At 32.1% G+C, this 14,792-nt stretch overlaps 1 pseudogene; it reads left to right on the top strand.

The window, feature by feature from the left end:
• The first annotated feature begins 12,591 nt into the window (after window positions 1-12,591).
• Window positions 12,592-12,710, top strand: LOC120593640 (uncharacterized; annotated as a pseudogene).
• Window positions 12,711-14,792: the final 2,082 nt, after the last annotated feature.

The following is a 14,792-nucleotide window of genomic DNA, read 5'->3' on the forward strand; positions in this document are numbered from 1 at the left end:
CCTGAGCCTTATCTATAGAAATCAGGGGCTGAATTTAAGTTGGTTGAAGTGATGTGATCAGTTTAGATTACAGAGTTGTACTTTTAAACAATATAATGTTATCTAAATATTACTCCCTTTTTCAATCCACATGAGATTGTGGTTATTAGATTAGAATCAGACTTTTAATGAATTTTTTATTATCCAAGCATTAATGCTCATAAGATCGATTTTACCTTTTCTAATGGGAGGAATTTAAGGATATATATATATTATATATATTAACTATATATATATTACCTATATATATTATATGTATTACCTATGTAGGTAATACATATAATATATATAGGTAATATATATATAGTTAATATATATAATATATATCCTTGAATTCCTCCCATGAATAAAGGAGATTATATTAGATATAATATATATAATATATATAAACTATATATAAATTCCTCCCATGAATAAAGGAGATTATATTATATATATTATATATATTATATATAATATATATATAATATATATAATATATATAATATATATAAACTATATATATATTCCTCCCATGAATAAAGGAGATTATATTAGATATATTATATATAATATATATATAATATATATATTATATATATGTTACCTATATATATTATATATATTACCTACATAGGTAATATATATAATATATATAGGTAATATATATATAGTTAATATATATAATATATATATATCCTTAAATTCCTCCCATTACAAAAGGTAAAATCGATCTTATATAATACATATATTATATTAATATATAGGTTATCTGGGATTCTGGGACCTTTCTTTCCCCTAATTCTCTAGTATTACGACCTCTTTATTTCTCTAATCAGTAATTATGGTCTATAATTATTTTCTTTATTGTGTACTTTTCATGTAGAAAGAAAATGATTCACAATAAAAAGTCACATGGGAAGAGTAAGATCAATAAGTTAAAAAGGAAAAATAATAAAAAAGAAGTTACAGTGATAAAAACTCATCCTTACATTTATTTTCAATATAGTTTTATCAAGTACCTACTATATATATGGGACGGTGTTAGTCATTGAGAGTGTTCCCAGCACACTTTTGCCTTCAAGGAACTTAAGTCTAGCAGAAAGATAAAATGTGTACATTAGTAACAAGGAAATAAAAATGAGAAGCAAAAGAAAAATACAAGCAAAATTTTTGGAAGTTCAAGCTAGTCACAAAAACCTACATATTGAATGATCCCATTTATATGAAATGTCCAGAATAGACAAATCTGTAGAGACAGAAAGATCAGTGGTTGCCTAGGACAGGAGGTGGGGAGGGGAAAATGGGGAGTGATTGCTAATGATATCTGGTTTCTTTTTTGGAGGTGATAAAGCTATCCTAAAACTGATTGTTGTGATGGCTTCAGAGCTCTGAGTACAGTTGGCCCTCTGTATCTGCAGGTTCTGCATCTGTAGATTCAACAAACTGAATCGAAAATTTAAGAAAAAAAATGTTTTGTTGCTGATGTGTATTTTGTAGTTAAGTCTATGATTGCAGCTGTACTGAACATGTACAGACTTTTTTCTCTTGTCATTATGCCCTAAACAATTCAATATAACAACTATTTACATAGCATTTACATTGTATTAGGTGTTATAAGTAACCTAGAGATGATTTAAAGTATACCAGAAGATGTGTGTAGCTTATGTGCAAATACTACACTATTTTATATAAGGGATTTGAGTATCTGTGGAGTTTGGTATCCATAGGGGTCCTGGAACAAATGCCCCCGTGGATACAAAGGAACAACTATATATTAAACTCCATTGAATTTAACACTCTAAAGGGGTGAATTGTATGATATGTGAATTATATATCTCAATACAATTGTTAGGTAAATGCTTTCAAAGCATTCTATGAGAGTTCTGGAAAGATATGGGTAGAAGGAGTGAGGAAAGGGAAATCAAAGGAGATTTTGAGGATAAGGAAGATGTCATGAAGAAACCATGGGTCGTCAGGTGGCAGATAAATGGGACAATTTTGGAGTGTTTAAGTAGGATTTTCCTTTCTTATTTTTGAATAGGAAATTTCTGGAAATTAGAGAGAGAAGTTAAGACTGGCAATACGAGGACAACAGGTGCTTAAAGGAAGAGTGAAAAATCTACAGATAAATTTCACTTTAGAGATAGTCCTCTGTGTGGCTGCAAATAATTTACTTTGAAAGAAAGAAAGTGGGTGTGAGAGCTATAAACTAGAGAATAAATTGGATGTGTCAGAGGTGGTTGAAGGAAAAAAGAAAATAAGTATAAGAGAGTTTAAGTAGATGAAAAGGATAGGGATTGAAAAGATAGGAGGGGAAGTGAGAGAAAGTGATATTCATGACCTATTCCTTTGTTTTCAGTTGTTCAGGCATTCATGGTCCTTGTTCTTGTTCTTTTTCTTCCTTCAGCATCACCATCCCATCAGACACCCAGTCCTTTTCTATCAGTTACTCTGAGATCTGATCAACTGATTTATTCTAAGAGGTTAGGAATGTCAGGCTATTCTCCTTTCAAGATCTTTTATTTTTAAACAAGTCTATAAGAAAAAGGCACTGTTTAACACAAAGATATTAATGATGGAATTTAGACATCTGATTAGAAAGTTCGACTTTTTTCTCTAAGAGGTAGAAGGGAATGTTTTTATCATATTATATAGAGAACTGCCTATTTCTTTATGAGTATGAGCAGAGGGTTCGATGGAAAACTAGATGATCTCTAGTTTCTTTCAGTTTGCTTCATGTCAAATGGATTTTTTTTGTTATTAAATAATTTTTTTAAAAAGCCGTCAAGATAGTATTTGAATATTGTTGTCGGAAAATTCAATTTTTTTTTTACCTTCCCCAACATTCCCTATAATTTTGCATCCTGGGAGAATTGAATCCTGTTCTATGTTTTATAAAGTCCACTTTTAAATTTGGAAGAATCTGATCTAGATTTATTAACCTATGAACTATGAATTTGGATATTTTGTAGGAAACTTAAGGTATATATAATGTCTTACCCTTAACTTTGTCCCTGTGTCATTAGGGCACCTCACTAGACTTTATTCATTAAACAGATTATTTATGGAATACCTTCTCTGTGCCAAGTCCTGTGCCAAGTCTGTTTCCTTACACTACCCTGAGCATACACTACTTTGCAAGGTTGTAGTGGTGCCGAATGTAATGTCCACCAAAGTGCTTGATGTAAAGATGTTTAAAAAATGGTTACTTATTTTTTTAAAGGTTGCTATTGTTTGCTTAGCTTGTTGCCATTCTACTACCCGTTTGGTCTTTTGCATTTTTTGCTTCGTAATGAACAACAGAAATGTAAGTGGGAGAGTAGGGGCCATGTCTTATATATTATAGTACTTTCAAATAGTAGGTTTCCATATACTTATGAAAGGAAACTCGTTGTAATTCTTGAAACAAAGTAAATTATTTTCAGGTAATAAATTGGAGATCATTTAATTGAATTGAGTACATTTGGTTTTAGGCTTCTAGACAAATCAAAATAAATGACAATCATAGTATTGTTATCTAATAAAAAGGAAAGGTATCTGTTTCTCAAATGATACAAACTCTTCTTTAGCATTTAATTCTACGAGGAATTTTATTGCATTGATCTTTGTGTAATTGATTCTGAGTATAATTGACTGTGGCTTCAATAGTAGATTAGACTTGTTGGTTTGATATAGAAGCTGTTCAGAGTTGGGAGGTTAAGGTTGAAGTATAATTGATAGAAGTTAGGACACTTCACCAAGCTTTATCTATTCATCCATTTAACAAGTATTTATTGAGTACCTGCTAGTGAGAGAAAAATAGAACATTATAGATATGTGAAAATTATTTGCAAGGTGTATTACAGAATGATATTATTGAGAGAAATACAAATTCCTCTGTGCTATAACTCACAAGTGATTCTCCATGGAAAAAATTTAAAAAATAAGCTATCAGATTTAGCACATTGTAAAAAAGATGAAATAAACAAATAAGTACAAAGTAAGTTTGTTTTTGTGGAGAGAGAAGTAAAAGTCAAAGATATATCAAATTTGTTTTATAGCACTCGAGCTTTCCACTAGCATTCCCTTATACTTTCTAGTTTATATTATTATGAAACACTCTGAGAAATGCAAAAGTGAAAAAAATCTTTGTAATTTAAATAAGTCTTTGTAATTAAAAATTCCTCTAGGCTGGAAGTTGGCAGAGAGGTCTTTTTCTATTTTGAATAGTCTTTTTCATAAAAAATATTCACCAGCCATTTTTTAATCAAACAAAAATTTAAAAGAATGTTTCTGGCAGTCAAGAGACATTATACACTCATAAAAATAATAATGTTTTTATTACCAGGTGTTCTGAGAATCTTACATTAACCAATTTAAGATTCTAATTTGATCATATAACATTAGCATATGAAATATTTTGTGATACCCTCATGATCATTAATCCACATTTATAACCTATGTATTTTCCATGTATTGTATCACACTGATCAGTGTGATTTGGTTAGTGTGTAGGAAAACACATTTTATGCACATACTATGTAACTTGTTAAAATACAGACACATAAGGTACATTTTTAATGCTGCAGGGAAGCAAACTCAAATTTCATGCCATTTGTGACCTTATAATAATTGTTTTTTTAATATTTATTTATTTGCTAAATGTTCAAGGGAAGCCTTTTCCTTAAAGAGATATGTGGGCAAGAATTTTATACGTATGTTTATTGCATAGGTAGTTTCTTTGACATGGACTATTTCAGTTGAGATGTAAAATACAATATTCAGGATTTTTCTTTCCTTGTTCATAAAATATTACAGTACAACACAGGCTTTTTGAAAGTGCCTGGGACATCAAATACCTTCAGAAGTTTGGGGACTCAGGAAAACAAGAAGGCTGGCCATTAGGCTTAGCATGGGGAGTTTTCCAAATTCTTCATACCCAGAAGGAATGAGGGATACTAATGGAAAAAACTGACTAAATTTTAAAGCTAGCCAGTATCTTTGGACTAGAAAAAGATCTGTAAGAAGAGCATTCTGATGTTTGTAGAAGTGCTTCCCAATGGTTTGATTCAGGAAATAATATTGAGTATATTTAACAGTTTACATAGTCACCGTGTTCTTCCCAAGTAGCATACTCATTACTTGCTAGTACATGGACAAATACTTTTATTTCATAGAAAGGTTGAAGCAATTTAGAAAAGTTACCTCTCCTAATAAACAACAGTATAGCATTTAAAAAACACATGGAAGCTTTTCTTTAGAATATAAAGTCCTAGATAACAAGGATTTGAGAGTTTGTTTTGATATGTATTGTGGCTAGCAAAATTGCATGAACATTAGTATACATAATTGATGTAATTAAAAATACAATTAGACAAATAATCCATCAGTTTTAACTTTTTCGTTTGTTCATTTGTGAACTTTCTCAAATTATTAATAAAATATTTTCAAGTTTCAAAAACACTTTAATTTTTAAAAATTCCTTAAATATTTAAATTTAAACTAACTTTGGGAGCCAGATAATCTATGTTATTTTAGAAAACTTTTAATTAGTATCTTTTTCCAAACATGCGCTTTTTTGATCTTATTTCAGGTAGAACCGCATTCTCATGTTATTGAATGTTCATGTTACTTTGTTTTGCTGCACCATATTTCTGAGGCATTCATAGGCCATATTGATTGGAATGAAAGTCAATAATAGGAAAAAATATATGTCACATTTGAAAAGTTTATTCTCTGTTTAGAATATATAATGGAGGAGTTGTTAACACAGTATGTTATAGTTTAAGGAGCCCTGGAATTGTAATAGGTTTTTGTCCTTGATCTACATTAGGGAAGTAGGTCACTAGGTCTCAGTTTTAGTTGGCTTCTGAAGAATGCTATGTTTTCAAAGTAAAGTCATTACTAGAAGCTATAGCATAATAAATAATTAATAGTGAATAAAATTTATAAAATTAGAAAACTCACAAGTTTATCAATTAATCCAAGTGTATTTCAAGGAAAGCAAAACATTTAGGTATATGCAATTCAATGTGGTTGCCACTAACTACATGTGGCTATTTAAATTTGAATTTAAATGAACAAACATTAAATAAAATTCAGAGTTTAGTTTTTGTCTCACTTAGCCATGTTTCAAATTCTCAATAGTCACGTGTAGGTAATGGCCAGACAATGAACATTTCCAGCAAGACAGAAAGTTCTATTGGATAGCACTGATCTAAGTGCTCAGTTGAGTAGTCTTGATTTCTTTAGTGGTCACAGGGGCATTTTAGGTTTAACTTATAATTCAGATTTCCTCTCACATATCACTCTGTCATAGGCAAGCAGGTTGATATTTGCTTGGGTCAAATGGTTTATTTTTGGAGTTAGGGCTAGTGCCTAAATTCAGACTTCTCGCTAGACTTCCTTTTGAGAGTATATATGTATTATATATTTATGTATTTTATTTTTTATATTTAAGGTTGTATATACTCCTACTTTGTTCTAACAATAATTTAAAGCAACTTCTCCTGGAAGATTTTTCTTTTACTTTCCCAAAAGTGACTCACTCAAATCTATTCAACGTATATTTATTAAGCACTAATGTTCAGCTAGATACAAAAACTCTGGAAAATATTCAGATCTTTGAAGAACAATTCCTGCCATTAAGGATTTTTTAATATGAATGAAGAAAAGATATTTTTACATGAAAAGTTTAAAAATGCAAGATAATATGAGTTAGATATATAATAAATGGTTATAGCACCATATATATTATAGAAGTCCAATAGAAGAAGAGATCTGTGAGCTTAACTGGTTGAAGACATTAAGGAGGAAAGGGATTGAACTGGGATTTAGTATATTGTAAAGAACTTTCCAGCAGGGAGATTCTATGAGCCAAAGATCATATGTAGGAATCCACAAGGTGTGTTTAATAAGGCCATTCTAGGTTATAGTAACACATAGTGCACCACTCACACATTCCTCTGAAGTCTTGAGCAAAAAAAGGTTTGGCCCCCTTTGCCTCCTTTTCTCTCTGCTACTTTGGAGTCCTCTTCCTTATTCCCCTTAGCTAATTAATCATTATAGTCTGTAGAGTCTTCCTTTTGAGAGGGTTATAAATCATTGCCTTTATTTCTAAAAATGCCATATCTCTCAAGCACAATAGAACTTTATTTTTCATGTAACTGTCCAAGTCTTTGTCTGGTTGGACCTGTTTGGTGAGTTGCTATCATATAATGTATCAGGAATCCAGGCTTTTTTGCAGCTCAACCATCTCTTAGTTCAGGTAAAAAGGGAAAGTGTGAAAGAGTACACTTGGTAATTAAAATTTTGTCCTAGAAATGGAATTTATCATTTCTGCTTACATTCCATTGGCTAAGATTCAGTTACATGGCCAGCTACATACTTCAAACAGCAAGGGAGGCTGAGAAATGTAATCGAACTGTGCTCAGAAAGGAAAAGATATTTAATGATCATCTAGCTGCCTTTACCACACACAGGAATCTAATAAAGCTAGCTTGACTAATGTGGAGGGTTAGTATGGGAGACGAATGAGAAATAAACCTGGAAATTTAACATGGGGTCACATGTGGGAGACTTTGACTGACAATCTAAGCTTTGTGAACTTTATTTTTTAATCATTTGGTGCTACTGAAAGCTTTTGTACAAAGAAAAGATAAAAATGGAGTTTTACAAACATTAATTTAGTATACAGAATGAATTGGAAGAGAAAAAGGTTATTATAAAGGAAAAGGTAATCCTGTTTGAGATGAAAAGGACTTGGCATAGAGCAGTAGGAATGGAAATGAAGGTAGTGATTTATATATAACCCATTAGAAAGAAACTATAAAATATGATTATTGATTAGCTTGGGGCCTGGGGAAGAGGTAGGAATTAAAATGGTAGGGAAAAGGGAGAGAAGTTGTCTTTTTGCTCTAAACATTCAAAGGACCATATGTGTATATGTTATTTGACTCTTAATGTTTCTTATTTACCTTAAAGAGTTCATTTTCAGTCTTTTAAGCTGCTTAAGGATCTCCTAAGGCATACGTTATAGGAGAGATCCCTGGGCCTTCTTTCCAGAGATTCTGATATAGAGTTGTGTCTTTTTTATAAGTATGCTGAATGATTATGGTGCAGGTAGTCTGCAGGCTACACTTTGAAAACATTGCTTTAATATGTTGACTCATGGCAAGTTGATACTTCACTTTTTTTGCAGTAAGTGATTGGAAATTACTACTGTAGGCTGATGAAAGAAACTTGAGTCTTTAGGTTCCGAGTAGAATGATCAGAACCATTCTTGACAATGTCCCCATATGTCCCAGTACTTTTAGGACAATGAGCTTTATTTCCTCTTTTTTCAGCTCCATGAAGTGTTGGTATTAAGAATCAGAAGTATTCACTCTCCTGTCCTAGATTAGTTCAAGTAATTCTCTAGCCAGAGAAAATAACAATCTGCTCATTCTATTTTCAAAATTGTACTTTTCTTGCAAGTTGCATTGATATTAGGGTGGTGTCTGAATTTTTTTGGGATTGTCGTGATGTACACACGCTTCTGAATATCTCAATCAGAAAGGAGGAGTGCTGATTCTTCCCTTTCCTAACATGTATGATTTATTCCTTCGTTTTCCAAATGCAGTCTATATGTATAGAAAATATCTATAAAGTTACATATCTAGCTTTTAAGAGAAGCACTCTGAGAAGTGGAATTGGGAAGTAAAGGAAAGAATGGGGCTTTTACTTTTTACTTTATACTTTATACTGTTTTTAAAAACCATGAATATATGTCAATTTTAAGAACTTTTCTTTTTCATGTTAGATTAACTAAATGTAATAGTAATAGTAGCTACCACTTTATTAAGTACTTTCTATCAGTCTCTTCACATTTTTTATTTAATATTCACGAGGATCTTGCAAGATAAGTACTAATATTTCCATTTTGCATAAGAAACAGAGATTCAGAGAGTTTATAGAACATCCTAGGGACATACTACTATTAAGTGGCAGAGCAAAGAACTAAATTCACGTCTCTCTGATCCAGTTTCATGTTTTTCATGTTTACAGTACAAAGGCCTTGTTCACCCTAATCCTTTGGATGGCAAGAAATCTGTATGACGGTAATGGCATTAGTTTTCCAAGAATCTTTTAGTAATTAAGAAAGCCAACTACTAAGAGTAAAGTAGTGAAAAGAGAGGCAAAAGAAAATTCCATGGAGTGTCCTATGACTAGAGTAAATTAATCTGGTCATTCAGTTACCAAATTTTTATTGGTGTCACTTTGTGCAGATCTTCTTACTAGGCCCTAAGGATTGAATGCCTCATTTGATATGGTCCCAGCAGGAAACTATTCCACTCAGAGGAAAAGGCTTTAATAAAAGGAGATGTGGGCAGAGTTAAGAAAATCAACAAGGAATTCTGAGCCATCCGGAAACCAGGAACAGGAGGAAGCCATTACCATTCCCAGGCCTGAAGGGACAAAAGGATGAAACAATGTTATCAGAGCCTGAGCCCGGAACTCAAGGAGTGCCTGCTGGGCAGGAGCCATTGTTCAGGGATGCAACCACTACTAGAGCTGAAACTCCAAAGCAGAATGAGAGTGGAGAAGAAACACTTTGACTTTCTTTCTTTCTGCCAGTCTCCTGCAGGTGCTCCCCATTGGAGAAGTATAAATAGAAGCCATCTGACAAGGAGCCCAGGTGATGCAGTTAATGGTTTCATGGTTTCAGTCTACCAGGGCTCTAAGTGGAGACTGGGTCTGGGGGCGGAGCAGAACAAATGGAGAATAACCAGTATATCCCTCATTGCTTTGCCATTGTTTCTAGGATAAAGACAAAATTCCTCACGTGGCCTACAAAGCCCTACACTGACCTCTAATGACTTCTTTAGCATGTTTTCGTTCTCTCTACTCATTTTACTTGCTGTTTATCAATCCTTTGTTTTTGCCATGTACCCATCTACCACAAATGTATTTTCACATGCTGTACTCTTTTCCTGGATACTTAATTCTTTTTCTTCCCCTTTCACTTAATTATTGCTTACATATCTTTCAGGTCTTAATTCAAAAGTTGTTGTCTTACAGAAGATTTCCTTGACTTCTCTGACCAAATTTCTTTTTTAAGTTCTTTTAGCCAAGTGTGCCTTTTCTTTATGTCATGTATTATAGTAGTAATTTACACTTAATACATTTGTCGGATTTATGTTTTCATTTGTGTGATTATTAGATTAATGGATATTTCCCTTACTAAGCCAAAAGCTCCGTGAAGGAACTGAGTCTGATTTTTGTTTACCAGTATAGTCCTAGTGTCCACATAATGTTTAGCACTCAGTAGGCACTTAATAATATTTTCCAGAAGAACAAATGAAAATAAAAATGAATAGAAACAAAGATAATACATGCATAAATAAAACAATATAAAAGCAGATACAGAGCAGCAATTATAGCAGTTAAGGTAAGATCTCAAGGATTTCACAAATGTTCTGCACTGTAGATATTTGTATGTGTTTTATTGTCAAGTGTTTTTCTTGCAATCCAACACAGATGTCTCATACAGCAATGCATCTGACAGTGCCTAGCATAGTACAACTTGTACATAGTGGTCATTCATTAAATATTTAATTAATTAATGTAGACAAATTATGAGTGATATATAGTAGGTTTCGGAATTAGTGTGCATAAATATCAGTTGAGCAGAATCACTTCTTTAAAATAGAGGTTCTGCTACAGAGATAATTGTTTTCACTAGAACCTGAATAGAGCCTGAATATCTGCGTTCTAATTAAGCACCCCAAGTAATTCTGATGCAGGTGATTTGAGCATTACATTTTGAGAAATACTGGGCCATAAGCTCCTTGGTGGCAGCATAATTCTCTGGTTAAACATGGGATTGAAAGTCAGAGCTCCCTGAGTTTGAATCTTGGCTCTTATACTAACTAGCTATTATTGAAACCTTTTAGCTTTCGATTTTTTGGCTATAAAATAGGCTATCATAACATCTATTTCCCAAAACTATCATGGAGATTAACATAAATGAGAAAGAGCATGTAAAACATATGTTACAGTGCCCATCATATAAATCTTCAATAAATGGTAGAATTGATTTTTGATAGTCAACATTGAGCTTGGTGCCTAGAATATAATGGATGTTCAGTGAATGTTTAGAAGTGAATGGGGTATAGTTTTAAGATTATCATATTATGTATAGAAGTTCATTTGAAATCATGTAGTCCAAAATCTTCATTTTATATATTAGGAAGTTTAAGTTCACAGAGGTTAGATGATTCATCCAAAGTTACATGTCTAATGATCTAATTAGTAGCAGAACTGAGACCAGAACTAAAGGGTGAAATAAAGATCTGGTTATTACCATTTGTCTAACCACCATTTGTGGGTAGAGTTACACTTAGGTTTTAAATGCACAGATTAGCATACATTTTTGTTTATAATCAGTGGTGCGTTCTAAAATGTTCCCTTTTTTAAACATTAAAACAACAAACAGTAAACCATAAAGTAAAACTAAATGACTGTGTAGTTATTGTTGGATTCTATTTCTTTCTAAATATCACCTCAGAGACCACAGTGCTTTCCAAGTAGAATTGAGACATCACATGTTCTTAGAACAGTAGAACCACAGCTACTTGAAGGGGCTAAATATCTCTTTTGCCTTTGGGTAATGATGGTGGCCTAATACTTTCTGTCTTTCTCTGAAGCTTACTTATACAATAGATACATTAAAATGGAATTAAATTGCATAGTGATTTATTTTGGGGTTGAAAATATTCCACTCAGATGTGATTTTTTCCGCATTTTATCTTATATTAAATTTACATTCTAATTTTTCCAGTTAGGAGACTTATTAGATTACTAGGTCTTAAGATTTAAAGTAAATTTTGCTTATTTTTGTGTTGGATAGAATTTTATCTTTATTTCTAGATTTGGTAAGTGTAAAATGCAGAATTTACCTTTGTTCAGCCCATCTTAAAGTAACAGTGTAGGAGATCAGTGGAAATAATACTTACTGATGAAAGTTTTCTTTTTTATTCCTGATGAACTCTTTAGAGAATATAATTTTAAAGATCATTTTCCTGTGGTGAATTACATATAGAAAAATGGCTGCTTTTTGGGAAGCTCTATGAATTTGAAGTGGTAGATGAACTTAAGCAAGTATTATATTTTGTAGATTCATCCATGCCATTCTTTTACTACTTGTTGATTATATATGGCAGCATAAATAATAAGACTTTTGACATTTTGAATATATAATACAATTATGTAAAGATTTAAAATTTTGTTGTAAATAGTATCTCTGTACTTTTATGAGGTTAGAAAGTATTTTATTTTTAGAGGATTGTCATGTATTTTATTTTTCCTATGGTACAGAAATCATGATCTTAAATATTAAATCTTGATTTTTTAAGTTTGGGAAAACTGAGTAGAAAGGGATTTGGGGGGATTGATTAATGGTTCTGTAATGTAGGACTCATGTACTGTTAGAAGTAATATACAGACTCACTATGTTGAAAACAAGTCACGTACATGGTTTGGGAAAAAATAAAGAGTAATGCTCAGCTAGGACAATTAATTACTTTTCTAGCATAGAAAATTACATGAGCTGTCTATGGCCATGCCACCCTGAACACACCCTATCCTGTCTGATCTTGGAAGCTAAGCAGGGTTAGGCCTGGTTAGTACTTGGATGGGAGACTACCTAGTAAGATCAGGTGCTGAAGGCGTAAAAAAAAAAAAGGAAAAAAAGAAAATTATGTGAACTTCTAATTTTTTTTTTAGGACCAAAAGTTATCCTAGAATAAGTTATCTTGAAACTATGCCATGGCATGAATTTAATAATACTTGAGTTGGAGGAAGATGTTAGTATCTAGGATAGAATTGTTAGTGTTTTCTGCTCTACTGTTAGAACATGGGTTTTGAATTTTTTTGATTCTATAATGAGGAAATATACAGATACACTCATATTTGTTTATCTGCTTTAATATCGTGAACCATGACATTTACATTCGGGGTACAGTTTTAGAATAAAGATAGTTTTTATTATGTAAATGTGAGGAAGAAATGTCTAGTTGCTTCTGGCCTTAAGGGACTATTTAAATATAAAAAAATAGATGGGATTGCATGGATTACATTAAAAGTTAAAGCTTCTGTATGCCCTCCCCGCCAATCCTTAAATTAAAAGATAAATGTCAAATTGCCATAAAGTTTTTGCAGCAAATATGATAAACAAAGGATTAGGATCCTTATTTTGAAAATAATACTAATCGAAAAACTGGGCACAGGACATCATTAGAAGAATTACACACACAACTAAGATTATATATAGTGAATGAAAATGAAAAATCGGTTATTCTCACCAACAATCAAATAATTATGAAATACTATTTGTTGAGTCTCAAATATTTAGTAACAATAATACTGTCCAGGATATGTTAAGATGGAGATACTCCTGAAATACCAGAGATTTGGTACAATCTTTATGGTAAGTATTATTTTTATTATTATTTATACAATTTGACCTCGTTTAATCTCACATCTAGGAATAGGGCTTAAAATATTAGCCAGAGATAACATCAAATATTTGTGTACAAGGATACTTATAGCATTAATTATTATGGGAAAACATTCTAATTGCCCAATAGTAGGGGAATAGTTATTAGATTGAACCATATGCAAATGCTGATATTTGATTGTTATTGACATACAAAATCATTGATTTCATATGATACAACCTAATGCATAACATTGTGGTTTATTGTATGATGGAATTTTATGTAGCTATAAAATAGTATTTATGAAGAATCTATAATAAAATGAAAAATGCTCACTATATCAAGTAGACTGCAAAAGTAAGATGTAAAACTTTATAAATAGGATAATACTAATTTTGTAAAAGAAAAAATAATGCATGTGTGAATGAGTATGTATATGTGTAATAATATGGAGAAAATATTATTTACCAAAATACCTGTTGGGGAGAGTCCTATACTACTTATATGGAGAAAATACCTTAATAAGCTACTCAGAGTGAGGCTTAAGACCCCAAGCTGGATGTTCAAGTTCAAAAGTTGGTAAACTGCCCTTGGTTTTGTTGATCTCCATGATGGGTTTGTGTATGTAGGTTTGAATGTGGGAGCTAGAACAGAGCGCTACAGGGAGGGAAGAGTAAAGGCAGAGCCAGGAAAGGGGAGCTACACAGGAAGTTGGGCAGGCTATATGAAGGAGGAGTTTGAGAAAATAAAAATGTCTAAGGCAGATTCTAAATTATTTATTTGTGGAGAAAGCCTATGTCTTCAGTGAGGTCTATCTGCTTACTAAAGGTTTTTATTATTGTTGTTATATACTTTTTTGTTTTTGTTTTTGAGAGAGGAGAGAGAGGGCGCGAGAGTGAGAGAGAGCGCGCGAGAGAGCGCGAGAGTGAGAGCGAGAGAGCGAGAGAGAGAGCGCGCGCACCCATGAGTAAGAGAATGAGAATGAATTTGAAGAGGGAAGTAAATGGAGAAATATTCTTTAGGACTCCAGAACCAGATAATGAGGGAGTAGATATATCTAAGTTAAAAATGCATGGAAAAAACAGAGAGATATAATCCAAAAGGTTAATAATAGTTATCTTGGGTGATGTTTTTTTCTTCTCTATACTTGTTTTATTTTTAAAATTTATTACTTTTGTAATCATAAAGTTATATTAAGAAGTTAGTCTCGGATCAAGGATAAAATAATTTTTTTCCTCTGATGTTTTGGTTGCCTCTCTCTTGACTATAAGTAAATTCTCATTAACATATTGGAAATGTATCTCCAACATTCCT

Source organism: Pteropus medius, unplaced genomic scaffold, assembly GCF_902729225.1.
Source record: "Pteropus medius unplaced genomic scaffold, Ma_sr-lr_union100, whole genome shotgun sequence".
NCBI lineage: Eukaryota > Metazoa > Chordata > Mammalia > Chiroptera > Pteropodidae > Pteropus > Pteropus medius.